Source organism: Chinchilla lanigera, unplaced genomic scaffold, assembly GCF_000276665.1.
Source record: "Chinchilla lanigera isolate Chin_1 unplaced genomic scaffold, ChiLan1.0 scaffold00007, whole genome shotgun sequence".
NCBI lineage: Eukaryota > Metazoa > Chordata > Mammalia > Rodentia > Chinchillidae > Chinchilla > Chinchilla lanigera.
Window position 1 is genome coordinate 25,717,236 of NW_004955408.1, and position 12,284 is coordinate 25,729,519.

The 12,284-nt window shown below is 41.8% G+C and overlaps 1 protein-coding gene across 3 annotated transcripts in view; it reads left to right on the forward strand.

Moving 5' to 3' along the window:
• The first annotated feature begins 1,287 nt into the window (after window positions 1–1,287).
• Window positions 1,288–12,284, forward strand: part of Crebrf (CREB3 regulatory factor) — a 51,029-nt gene continuing 40,032 nt past the window's right edge. Inside the window, exon 1 of one of the 3 annotated variants that reach the window (XM_005376348.2) lies at window positions 1,288–1,437. The gene's annotated coding sequence lies outside the window, so the exon portion shown is untranslated. Of the gene's footprint in view, window positions 1,438–1,951; window positions 2,952–12,284 lie in introns of those variants that run through there. The other 2 variants (XM_005376346.2, XM_005376347.2) reach the window with 2 other exon arrangements.

The window sequence follows — 12,284 nt, forward strand, 5'->3', positions numbered from 1 at the left end:
ATTCCAAAATTTGTGGTTTTGACATTGACCCTGAACTACTTCTCATGATCAGTGCGAAGGGGAGCTATGTTTTCTCTTTAAGAGAAAGCTGGCACAGTGGCACATACCAGTAGCAGGCCTAATCTCAGCTACTCTGGAGGCTGAGGCAAGAGTATGGCAAGTTTGAGCCCGGTCTGGGCAACAGAGTGATTTAGCAAGATCCTGTCTCTAAAAAAAAAAAAAAGGATAAAAATGGCTGGGAATGTAGCTCAGTGGAAGAGCCCTGGGTTCAGTCCCCTGAATCAGAAAGCAAGGGGGGTGGGGAAGGGCAGAGTGAGAGAGTGAAGAGCAGAAAGCTGGTATCCTGGGGAAATCTGGCCAAACGTCTTTGTTCCTCAGTCTTTTTCCATGTGTTTTCTAAAATCAAATTTCTGCTGTGCACGATAAATGCTTTGACCCGAAGTAGTATAAAGAGCAATCTGGAAGCGCAACAGACGTTAAGTTCCAGTCCTAGATGTGTCATTTACCAGCCGTCTGACTTTGGGCAAATAAATAATCCATCTGAGCTTTACTTTCCCCCCTGAAAAATCAGCGTTGGTCTTGAGTGTTTGTAGAGAGACCTACTTGAGATGACGAATCTACTACATAATACATGTTCAATAAAGAGCCACTGGTGTTTTCAAAAAGTATTAGGAAGCACAAGAAAAACCTCAAAGTCACGTGTGGTATGAAGGCTAGCCTCGGCGCTTCCACTAGCTATTTGTACAGTTGTGTATGACTCTTCTCTCTTCAAGGTGCACCCAGTCTGACTGATCCTTGTGTTTGAAGATATCGTACGTGTTCACTAAACGTTAGTTGAATCAGTGAACGAATGAGCTGAAGGCTAGGTCAGTCTCAGTGAATGAGAAGGCTATTCATAACACATAATGTCCAGACAGTCCCCTACTGTTCCTTTCGTTCCTTCAAGTTTCAGTGAACTTAAAACTGTAAATGAACATAAGGTCACTCCAGGCCTCGCTGCGTGGTTCTGAGGTTAGATAAAACACTGGATGGAAAGGCTTCGAAAAAGGAACATCCCCTACAAACGTGAGTGCTAGGCTTGGTATCAGGAACTGCCTTCGCCCACGCCACAGTCCGAGGCACCAAGCGCCAGAACCGCCCTCTCTTCCTGGTTTTCCCCGGCAACCCGCCCCTCCGCTGTCATGTGACAGGGGTGCCCGGCCAGGTCAAGCCCCTGATTGGCTGAGCTGCAGAACGCCTCGCGATTGGCCAGAGGCCGTCGGGCCCCCGCCTCCCTCCTCCTCCTTGCCGCGGCCCACGTGAGGGGGGAGAGTCACGCGATTTCCGGGAACCCGTCAGGAAGGACATAAACAAAACAAACCCGAGGCAGCATGGAGAGGGGCCGCGGCCCCTACAACGGAGCTGGACCCAGCCCCTGAGCCGCCCCCGCACCTACAGGTAAGCGCCGCGACTCACTGCCCGGAGCTCGCAGGGGCGTGAACTGGGAGACCAGGCGAGCGGCCGGCGGAGGAGGGCGCTGGCCTAGGAGGCAGCAGTGCCGAGGCGCTGGGCTGGGCCGGCGCGGGGCGGGGGCCGGGACCAGGGCTGAGGGTGAGGGCGCGCGGGGCGCGGGCCGCCGCCGGCTGTTCCCGGGGCAGCGCTCCCCTCCCCCACTCCCGGCCCGGGACGGTTACATAAAAGCGCGGGGCGGCGACGGATAAGACCGGCGGGAAGGCAGCAGGCTAGGCCGGGCATGGGCATTGCCCGGCGTCCGCTCTGCCAGGGCTCCAGGCCTTTCTCCGCTGCTCCGGGCCGCTGTTGCCGGCAACCGGCCTGTCAGAGAAGCGGGCGGGTGGGAGGGGCCGGGAGGGAGGGGAGTCGAGGCTGGCGGGGGAGGAGGAGGAGAGGGGGGCGTGTGAGGAAGGGCCGGGACTGTGGAGGTCGGGGCTGGTTTGGCAGAAGATGAGGAAGCGTGGGTTAGGGCTGAAGGGGGTCCGGGCAGGGGTGTCTCTGAGGTAGCCTTTCTCCCTTCCGTCCCCACCCCAGAGGCGACCCGCGAGAGGGGCCTCCCTCTCGGGATTTGTTTATATGTCTTCTCAAAGCAGCTTGAAGCGGCTCGGAGGCGTGGCCCTCCTGACTGAGTGACAGGCTCTGGTGTCCAATCGGGAAGGCCGTCTGGGGCTGCCGCACCAATGGGTTACAAGGAAGGCGGTGCCACGAACCCCCCCCCCAATTAGGCTGTGCCGTGGGTGGGCCAGGCGGGGCGGCCATGTTAGATGGGAGGGGACCAGTGGTGGTGGGTCACTGAGAGGGGAGGAGACAGGGCAAAGGGCGAGTGAGCGGGGCCGGGGGCGTTTCGGGTGTCCGAAGGCGAGTCCGATCGGACCCGGAAGAGTAGCTCAGGGGATCCTGACCCCGACCTACCGCTCTCCTCCCAAGAGCAGAGGAGGCAGGGAAGTACTGAGGGCAGTCAAGCTTCCCCCTGGGGGTGGTTCCTGGGACTAGATGGAGCTCAGTCTTTGGATTCTCCCTCTTGCTCGGCCCTGCGCTTCCCGACAAACCCGGCCGCCAAACCCTGTAATCGCTCTCTTTTAACCTGAGAAAGCGAACCGTTGTGCTGTTTCTGAGCGGGCTTGAGCCTTAAGACTACCTTACACGAGGTACTTGGATGATAACGGTCTGAGTTTTTGTACCAGGCCTTTACGCAGCCAGTGTTCTGCTTTTCTTTTTTTATATAGAGAAAACTGGGAGTAGAAAAGCCGAGAAAGTTGAGGGCTGGGCGGGGTTTCCATCTTTTCATCCAGATGCCTTCTAAAGACCTGGCCCAATGCTTGTCTTAGTCTTAGTAATTTGCCCATATTGTTCATATTTATTGGTAGCTCATATAAGTCAACTTCATGTGAAAACTGCTACTTGAAAAAATTACTAGGCTTGAAGGTTCTTTAGGACATTTTCTTGCAAATGCCCAGCAGGTGAGAAAGAGGATCAAGATCTAACTTAATTTTTTTAATATAAGATTTCTGTGTAAATCTTGCAGTATGTGGTAAACTGGTTGTCACTTGATTGTACTTTTAAGTGTATTTTTTGTTTTCTTAAATTAAAATGGTTAAAAAATACACCAAAAGGGAAAATGGTATGAGTACGTAATTAGAAAATCACTTATTTAATTGTATCATGATTATTTTCATCATGTTGGCCTTGTCACATTATTAATTTAAGCTTACTTTAACATCAGCTTACAACCTGTAGCTACTGTGGTATTGTGAAAAGTACCAGGCTATTTGATGCATCTTTAGCTAAGCACTCAGAAGAGGAACACTTCAGTGTATCATGTAGGCCCTATTTAATACTATTTAAGAATTCACAGTATGTGCTTGTCAACTGGAGAAAAATAATAGTGGATAAATAAATGAATCATCGGGTTTTATTGGTTGTAGTTTTATATGATTTACAGTTTTTAGGAAAGATATATGTAGAAATATAGCTCCGGATTATTTGATAGATTTATTTAGTCAGTGTAATTTTTATAGTACATGGAAATACTAGCTTGTATTTTACTATCAATATTGTATTGCTTTCTAAACCTTATCTCTTTACAGTGCCTTAATCAGTTATAAAAGGGTGTAGCTAAAATTAAAACCAAACAAAAACTTGTGTTATTGATACCTAGAATACTTATAAAGGCAGTTGTTATATTAGTCAGTGAAGTCAACTAGCATTGCTTAGTGTTTTCCTGCTACTAGTCAGTGTATATAGTTCTTTTGTATGACTGGTACAGCAGCTTTGAGATTTTTTTTTTTTTTCCGGTATCGGGAATCAAACTCACGACCTCGCGCTTGCCAGGCATGCGCTCTGCAGCTGAGCTAAACCCCCAGCCCCAGCTCTGAGATTTTAAAAAGTTATTTCTGAGACAGGGTTTCACTATGTTGCCGAGGCTGGTGTTGGACTCTTGGGCCGAAGCGATCCTCCTGTGCTGGAAATACACGCACGTGCAGCCGTGCCTAGCTCTGGGAGTTTCGGACATGTGAGCACAAAAGAAGCCAGATACATCCAGAAAAGCTTTTGGATACTGCACTTCCATCTCATTCGTTACAACAAGTGAAAACTTTAAAAAGTTAGTGACCTAAGTAGATTACTGATTGGACATGTCGAGATTCTAGGATGCCAGTGCAAGGAATAAAGGAATAACTGGTATGGATGTGGTGGTGATTAAATATAAGTGACAATGGAAGTACAAGGAGTTTCTATGTTATTTTATTACTGTAGCACAGTTTTTAAAGTTCAAGAAAAATTTACCTTTGTTCTATGTGTAGTTGTTTTGTTGTTGTTGTTGTTTTTGTTGTGTTTTTGTAGTTCTAGGGCTTGAACCCCCATACTAGGCAAGTGGTAGGCATATGTTAGGCAAGTGCTCTGCCACTGAGCCACACCTGCAGCCCTTTGTAAAATTTTGAGACAGGGTCTCATTAAGTTGCTCAGGCTGCCCTGAAACCTGCAATCCTTCTGCCTCAGCCTCCTAAGTAGCTGGAATTACAGGCATGTCACATCGTGCCTGGCTCACTGTTCGGTTTTTTTTACATGTAGTGCTGGGGATAGAACCCAGAGCCTTGCATATGCAAGGCAAGAGCTCTATCACTGAGCCACATCCCCAACCCTTAACTGTTTGCTTTTAAAGTGTAATTTTTAGCCATGCGTGGTAGCGCACACATTATAGGCATGTAGGCTTGCCAAATCCCATTTATTTATTTATTTATTTATTTATTTATTTATTTATTTATTTGGTTTTTCTCCGGTACTGGGAATCGAACTCACGACCTTGCGCTTGCCAGGCAGGCGCTTTGCCGCTGAGCTAAATCCCCAGCCCCCAAGTCCCATTTATTTTATTTTATTTATTTGTATCCTTTTTTGGTACTAGGAATCTTAACTCAGGACCTCCTCACACTTACCATGCAGGTGCTCCGCCGCTGAGCTGTATCCCCGGCCTGCCATTTGTTTTAGAGTTGCATTTTGATTGAAAAGAGTTAACTCTTCAGATACAGTACCTAAGAACCTTTATATTCAGGGCATGGTCCTGTTGAGGTTTAAAGGTTCATTTAGCATGTATTTCTTACTCTTTTTTTTTTTTTGAGACAGCGTCTCACTATGTAATTCAGCTTGGCTTTGGACTCGCTCTGTAGTCCAGCCTGGCCTTAAACTTCCAGTGATCCCCCTGCCTCAGCCTTCTGAGTGCTGGGATTACAGGTGGGTGCCCCCATGCCTGGCTAGCATGTCATTTCTAACAAAATAGCGATAGAGCTATTCCAAGAAATGCTATTCCAAGTGAACGGGTAACACTTAATAGTTCTTATATTTAGATACATATGAATTTGGAAGCCACATTGATCGTGTCATTACTTGAAATATTTGTAGAATTATCCAAATATTAGGGCTGATGTTTTTTCAAAGACTGAAAAGATACAGGTTGCATTTCCTTTTCTTTGGAAAATGTCAGTTGATGTTAAGTATCCAAGGAAGGAAAGATGCCATAATCTTACTTTCTTCATTGATAGCTTTTGGTTTGCTTTTATGTATGGTTTCTTTATTTTCGTTTACTTAAACTGGATTTTATGAAAACATAAAAGTTTTAGTAGACTATATTGGCTTTTTTTTTTTTTTAGAAAAGACCTCACTATGAAGTTCAGACTGGCCTTGAACTTACTGGGTCTAGCCCAGGGTGACCTCAAACTCAAGGCAATCCTCTTGCATTACAGATGTGTGCTATCATGCCTGACTGTTATAGGCCTGAACTGAAAAGATTCTACCTAGCTTACTTAACTGTCTGGCTAGACGTCAGTGGGTAATCTCAGTTTATTAATTTATAATGGTAGGAATTAATCATTATTTCCATCTCACAGAAGGATATTGGAAAATTTTTAGTTACTGTGTTCTTAAGCTCATGAACTTTGAATATGTTAAATGGAACCTCTTTTCTTCCTTTTTTTGGCAGTACTAGGGATTGAACCCAGGGCCTTTCCACTGAGCTATATCCCCAGCCATTTTTATTTTTAAATTTTGAGACAGGGTGTCGCTAAACTGCTAAATTATCTAGACTGAGCTTGAATTTGTGATCCTTCTTTCTCCGCCTCTCAGAGTGCTGGGATTATAGGCATGCACCACCACATCTGCATTGGAACCACTTCTCAAACTTACATTCCAGTTTCTTTTTTTGTCTTTTTGAGACAGAGTTTCACTATGCACTTCAGGCTGGCCTTGAACTCAGAGATCCTCCTGCCTCAGCCTTCTGGGTGCTGGGATTACAGGTGTGAGCCACCATGCCCAGCTTTGCAGTTATGTCCATTGCCTTCTCAGTTTATCTTCACTAGCACTTGACTGTTAGCACAGAGTCTTCTGATTAAACTATCACCTACTTGGTTGGATTCTGCCGTCTACTTCTGTATGCTCACTGCCTAACTGCAGTTCAGTGCTCTTGAACTGTTTAAATAAAAGTACATATTGTAGGAATGTGTCATCTGGAAGGTAATAAAGTCTACTATTAACAGAGATGTTGGACTTTTCTTACTTGAAAGGGAAGAATTAATCATCGTTGTGCAATCAAAAGCTTTCATTTTAAGATTGAGCCTTAAGAGAAATTAAAGAAGCTACTTTATGATGTTTAAAAAACCTTTAGTTATTTTGTTAATTTGTTTTCAGATAAATTTCATTAGTTAAAATTAATATGTACACCTCTCAGATACCAAGAAAAAGTTGATTGTGCTTTGTTGAATTTGTCATTAGCACACTTGGTTCTCGGTGTTTGACAGATATAAACAGAACCTCTTGCTTCTTGTAGATTTGGAATAACTTTTAATAGTAGGAAAACTCATTGTGAAAACTAATGGGGAATAAGAATAGAAAAAGCTCCTGAGAGACAGGAGGGGTCCCAACTGGATTGCCCTAATTTTTCACATATACAGCAGAGTCTTTTTTTTGAGGAACCATGTAAAATCATTTCCACCTAGCTGGGTATAGTGGCCCATCCCTATAATCCCAGCACTCAGAAGGCCAAGTTGGAGCCCAGTCTGGGCTACATAATGAGTTCAAGGCCAGCCTGGACTACATAGTGAGACCCTGTCTCAAAAAAGAAATCATTTACGCCTGATTTGCCCCTGAGGATCTAGTGCACACCATTCCTGAGGAAATTGCTGCCTTCTCCATTAAAGGGTTGCCATTTACTGAGAAATTTAAATTTTAACAAAAGTAGCACTTAAAAAAGGTCCTTGATGTATAGTGATAGGGAAGAATTAGGGGGGAAGGGTGTTGTATTTGTGTTCAAAAGATTAACTGTGAATTTCTTAAAACGGGAAGGCTTCTACCATCGTACTTATGTTGTATAAAATGAGATGGACTTACAGAATTTTTTAAATTTAATTTTTTATTTTATTTGTACACTTTAGATATATATGTGATCACATTTATCTTAGGGAAGTGTACCTGTACATGATATATCTTGTTTCTTTTTTCCATTCCTCTCCCTTCCCTTCAACTTCTCTTTCCCTGCTTATTTACAAAAGCTTTGTTTCCATTTTTTTCCTGCTTTCTTTTTTTTTTCTTGTCCCTTCTTTCCTTTCCTCCTTCCCCTTCCTGTTCTTCTCATTTGAACATTTTCTTCCCATTTCCCAATATCTGTTACACATTTTGGCTCGTATCTACAGTTTTGATTTCTCATACCAGAGAAACAGTGGAGTATTTAAATATGTGTTTCTGATTTAGTCACTTGAAAGTATGGTCTCAAGGTGCATCCATTTACGTAAAAGTGTCTCAAGCTTATCCTTCTTTATGGCAGAGTAGTATTCTATTGTATTAAAAAAAAACCCCACATCTTATTTGTCTATTCATTGATTGATGGGCATTTGGGGTGTTTCCAAGATTTAGCTATTACAAATTGTGGTGCTATAAATGTGGGTCTGCGTGTACCCAGGCTGACTTTGAACTCTCAATTATCTCCTGCCTCAGCCTGAGTGCTGGGATTACAGGTGTGTGCCATCATGCCCATCTCTAAACACTTCTTAAAAATCAGCTGTGTTGAGGTATAATTTACATAAAATGAAAATTCATTTGATCCCCAACAGTACAAAAAAGGAAGAAAAGAAAGTTCATCTAAATCTGAATTTTGACAAACACATGCTGACTATTATGTTTTCATAACCACCACTATAGTCATATCTTGGACATTTCTGTCACTCCAGAAAGTTCCATGGTGCGCCTCTTGCAGTCAGTGTCCCAACCCCAACCCTACCCCTCTTCTTTAGTTTGTTTTCTCTGGAATTCATATACAGTAGATGCAGTATAGTGTGTGTTGTCTTTCTGGTTTGACTTCTTTTATTTAACATAATACTTTTGATATCTACTCATATTGTTTCATGTACTCTTTGAGTATTTTTGTGTGGATTTGGAACAGTTTTATTACCTGTTTACCAGTTGATGTTTGGGTTGCTTCTACATGTTAGGCTATTGTGAATAATACTGCTATAAATATTCATGCACTGGTCTTTTAAAATACCTCTTCTAACATTAACTACCTTTTATTTGAAGGTCAAATTGAAGAGCTGTTGAGAGTGAAAGTCCCAGAGTAGCTACCTGCGCAGACTACCAGCTCTGTGGTTCTGAGCATCTCCCAGATTAGATTCCCCATCTGTAAAGTGGGGTTGGGTGGAGATTGTAGTAAGCTAGAGAACATAGGGCAAAGGAGATAATTCTCACATTAGTTCCAGTGATCATTTTAGTGTACCAGGAATATGTTCTCACTGTTGTCAGATCTGACCTCTCCCCAACAGAGGGATATTTGATATCAGAAATTTTATGTGAAATTTCCAAGTGCTTGCAGTTAAAATTTAAAGTTAAAAAATTTTTTATTAGTACATGTCTGCAGTTTATAATGATTACATGTATCGCAGGGGAGTTTATACATGTACATAACATATTTCAATTATTTTTTTCCCCTTCCCCTCCCATCCCTCTCTGTTTCCTTTAATTCTTGTTCCTCTTCTCATTTGCAAAAACTGTATTTCCATTTTTTCTTTCTCTTTTTTATCCCTTTCCCTTACCTTTCTCCCCTTCTCTCCATTTCTTATTCCCTTCCCCATTGAAAAAGACCTCCCTACTCCTTATCTTTTGTTTTGCTATTTATTTGTCTTTTGGGTTTTTCATATAATAGAAAGCATGTGTTTTTTTTTTTTTTTTTTTTTTTTTGAGACAAAGTCTTGCTGTGTAGTTTGTTGCTAGCTCTGAACTTACTGTATAGCCCAAACTGGCCTCAAACCTGCAGCAATTCTTCTGCCTCAGCTTCGCAAGTGCTGGGATTACAGGCACGTCCCACTACTCCCAGTTCCCATGTGATATTTAAATTTGTGTGTCTGGTTTATTTCACTTAACATTATAATGTCAAGTTCCATCCATTTCCCTACGAATGCCTCAAGTTTATCCTTCTTTATGACAGAGTAGTATTCCATCATGTATAAATACTGTATTTTTGTTATGTATTCATCTGTTGATGGTCATATAGGCTGTTTCCAAGATTTAGTTATTACAAATTATGCTAAAATTTAAAGTTTTAAAAATCCTTTTGTGGGAGCTGAACAGAACCAGTCAGTGGGCATTGATTTCTGGCTTTAATTCAGTTTGAGACCTGTCTACCTTAACTCTTAAGTTAACTTTGTCTTCTGTTGTTGTTGTTGTGTTTTTGTTTTTGTTTTGAGACAGGGTCTCGCTGTGTAGTCCAGACAGGCCTGAACTTACTGTGTAGCCCACAGCAATCCTGCCTTGGCCTTCCAAATGCTGGTATTACAGGCTTGCACTACCATTCCTGGCTTGTCTTCTGTTTTTAAATGTACATATTTCTAGTAGAGTACATTTGATAAGGTACCTATTACTTTTGTTTTATAGTTTAGCATAATAACTTGTTGTTTGCCAGACTGGTTAAAAACCAGAGTTACTGTAAATATATTTTATTCTTTCCTCTGATTGGAGGGATATTAAGAATTCAAGAGTCTGGTGGAGGGGTGGAACCAAGTCCTGATTACTCTTTGTACTTCTCTGATGGCTGATGATTTTACCATATGTAGTGTATGTTTTCTCAGTAGTTGAAATAGTCTGCTTCCCCTGTTTGGTTTATTGTGAACCTTTTTGAGACAAGTATGGCATAGATCAAATTCTGTATCTGTTTATTTGAAACTGTTTAAAGCATTATGGATACATACATAGATTTTATATAAATCTTTCCCTTAAGTTGCCCAGAATCTAGGAGGATGCCAGTATAAATAACTACAAAAAAAAGATCTGATATGTAATTGAACATATATTAGGGCAATAAATCTAATGAGGCTCTTTCCTTTCATAATTTACTGCAAATTCTTTATTGTGTATAAAGATTACTAGTTAAGGTTTATAAATTACTTCGTTATTTCAAAGATTATTTTGCTGATTAAACCAGCATAAGTGACAATCACCCTCATAAAGCTGGGAACAGGCGTGTTAAATTACTTAGATTGCCTGAGTATCCTTTTTCACTCTAATTCCAAGAAGCTAGATTTTTTGTGATAATTAAATGAGGAGTTTAGACAGTTTTATTCAGAGTTGAGTTTGGATTTATACCTTCATAGCAGCAGCATCACAGGAACTTCATTATATACCAGAAAGGGAACCTGAAAATAAAAATACCCATTGTTTATTGGTGTCTGTTTTTGTTTGTTTTGCTTTTTGAGAGAGTCTCACTGTGATGCTCACGCTGGCCTTAAACTCACCTAGTGCCCAAGCTGGCCTCAAATTCATGGCAGTTCTCCTGCCTCAGCCTCCTGAGTGCTGGGACGACAGGTGTGCACCACCAAGCCCAGCCTTGAGTGTCCGCTTTATGCTTCAGCTGGAAACATACTGTAGTGAATCATAATATCCCTGCAAAGTGAGGGAGAAATCTTTCATTTACACATTTAAAAAAGGCAAGTAGGCATTGGGAATGAAATTTCAAATGGTCACTTATAAAGTAAATTTATCTAGTGTTTACTCCTCATAGAAGAAGCCTTTTTAGGGGTATTAGAGCCAGAGAGGCACTCAGCCTTTTTCAGTGTTGGAAGAAGTAACTGCAGGACAATATTCAGAACCTTGTAGTCCTGTGTCCATAACTTCCTTATCCGCTGTTGTTCCGTGGCATGCTGGTAGTTTGTTTGACATAGTAGGAGAGAATTCAAAAATTGTGTTTATTCCACTTTTGAAAAAGTGTCAACTTTGAGAGAAGAAACATAGTTTGAAGAAAAATTCAGATCCCTAAGAGTAGGAGTACTTTTTGTGTCCTATGATGGGTATTTCACTGAAGTCTTGCTGTATGGTCAAGTATGTTCTTGCAACACTACCTGTTTTCATGCTGCTGTCTTTCATCACACTATTCCCTTTCTACATTTTGTAAATTTCTATGGAACAACTTAGAAAGCCAAGTTACTCTTTAAAACTCAAATCTTTTATCATCTTGAATAATTTTTTAAAGATTAAAAGTATGGTGTCTGCTGGGCATGGAGAAATATGTCTGTAATCCCAGCACTCAGGAGGCTGAGGCAGGAGGATCACCATGAATTCAAGGCCAGCCCAAATTATATTGTGAGATCTTGTCTCAAAAAAAAAAAGAGGCACCCCCCCCAGGGTGTGTATGAGAGAAGGGGGTTGTGAGAAGGAAGAACATGTTAGTCCAATGTATAGATTCAGTTAGTTTAAATAATGTTTAATCTGACTCCTTTCTCTACTCTACTCCTTAGACAAGAATTATTTTAGGTCTTTAAAATCTACTGGAATTCAAACAACTCTGGGAATTAAAAATATTTGGGAGTTCAGCTTTTAAGATTTTTATCCTATGATACCACAGAAATTCAAGATTCAAATTAACAAGCTACTTTGAGATACTTTGGAGCACATAAAACGTGCTCAATAAATACATGTTGAATGACTGACTTTGACTCTTTTGTAGTGTCCTCATTGTGTCTGAAGAACATCTTACCTGACTCCTTATCCAGAAAGACCTGTGGTGTTAGGGGGTTATTGTAGCCCCCTTACCTGGTACATGTCCTAGGAAAGGCATTGCTGTTAGCACTGTAGTGAAATAGACAAGAGATATGACAGTGAGTCTCAAATTTTTCCAGTATGATAGTAGAAGTAAGGGGTTGATGAGGATAAAAAGGAAAAATGGGATGTGAAAGGTGGCACACACCTGTAATCCCCACCACTCAGAAAGCTGAGGCAGGAGGATCACTGCAAGTTCAAGGCCTGTCTGAACTCTACATAGTGAGACC